The sequence below is a fragment of the Trachypithecus francoisi genome, unplaced genomic scaffold, assembly GCF_009764315.1.
Source record: "Trachypithecus francoisi isolate TF-2019V2 unplaced genomic scaffold, Tfra_2.0 Lachesis_group5, whole genome shotgun sequence".
Classification (NCBI taxonomy): Eukaryota; Metazoa; Chordata; class Mammalia; order Primates; family Cercopithecidae; genus Trachypithecus; species Trachypithecus francoisi.
Window position 1 is genome coordinate 99,738,847 of NW_022681470.1, and position 1,204 is coordinate 99,740,050.

A 1,204-nucleotide genomic window follows, 5' to 3' on the forward strand; every position below is an offset into this window, starting at 1 on the left:
TCTTTTCTGACCTTCATTCTTCCACGTCCAGATATATGGGGTCTTTGTTGCCCATCCGCTTCAAGTTAGATGATGAAAATCCTGCCTGAAGGCTTAAGGGTTTGTTAGAAAAGTAAATGCTGTTTATAAAAGGTGCATTTTAGGCAAAAGCTCAGTTCTGGAGCTCCAGAATCTACCTATCCCAAGCCCAATACACACCTCCTTTCTCTCCCTCCCTCCTCGCCGCACCTGCCTTCGCTGATTCTTCAGGCTGCACATCTCTGAGAAGATGACAATCCCTAGCAGAAGAACAAGAGAACCTTGGACTCTTCTCTCCATGAAGCTGTAGACGTGAGCAGATAGCCTCATTCCGTGGCGGTGTGACTCTGAAGTCACTCAGGTTTTCTGTGCCTCCATTTCTGCATTGTAAAATGGGCCCAATAGGAATGCGTTTCAAAATGGGTTGTTCCAAGTTTAAATAAGACACGGAATAAAACATTGAGCCCACGCCCTGATGCATAGTAAACACTCCAAGAGCATTAGTCATTATCACTATCATCATCACCAGTGGTCTCATCGCAGCTATTATCATTATCTACATCCATCTTTGAAATAATTGCATATCCTTTTAGGGTATGGAGGGATCACAACCTATAACAAATCCAAACTGACGAACATTTATTATTACAAATATTGCTGCTGGGAACATATTTCTACATTTTAATCATCATCTGTGTGTTTCTCTATCAAATCTTCACATACCATTTGGGGATGTTGCAAAACACATTCCCTGACCGGGAATCGAACCCGGGCCGCGGCGGTGAAAGCGCCGAATCCTAGCCACTAGACCACCAGGGAAACCGACAAAAAGACCAATCTCCTTGTATGAAGAAAAAAAGAGGAGGTAAATACTAACTTTTTAAGAGGAGGAGAGCCCAACTGAAAGTCGCTCTCTGTGACCCAAGCGGGCTGCAGGACTGCAGGGCTCCAAGCAATCACTGCCCAGCTGCTCAACACCTCTCACCTCTGACAGCCTGGCCGCTGCTTTGGGCTGTATTGAGGCCAGGCCACAAGGAAACTGAGCGGTGTTCCATTCTAGCCTAGCTGTAGCACAGTGTGAGGCAGAGCCAAACACTTGCTCTCTTTCTGAGCCTCAGTTTCCTTGCCACCAGAGTGCAGACTTGGCTCTCAGCGGGTTATGAGCCGAGTCCTTCTGGTTCCTAAT

The 1,204-nt window shown here is 46.4% G+C and overlaps 1 non-coding gene across 1 annotated transcript; it reads right to left on the bottom strand.

Moving 5' to 3' along the window:
- Positions 1-765: 765 nt before the first annotated feature.
- On the bottom strand, positions 766-837 carry TRNAE-UUC. Its single transcript has one exon. It is a non-coding gene; the product is annotated as a tRNA-Glu (tRNA).
- Positions 838-1,204: the final 367 nt, after the last annotated feature.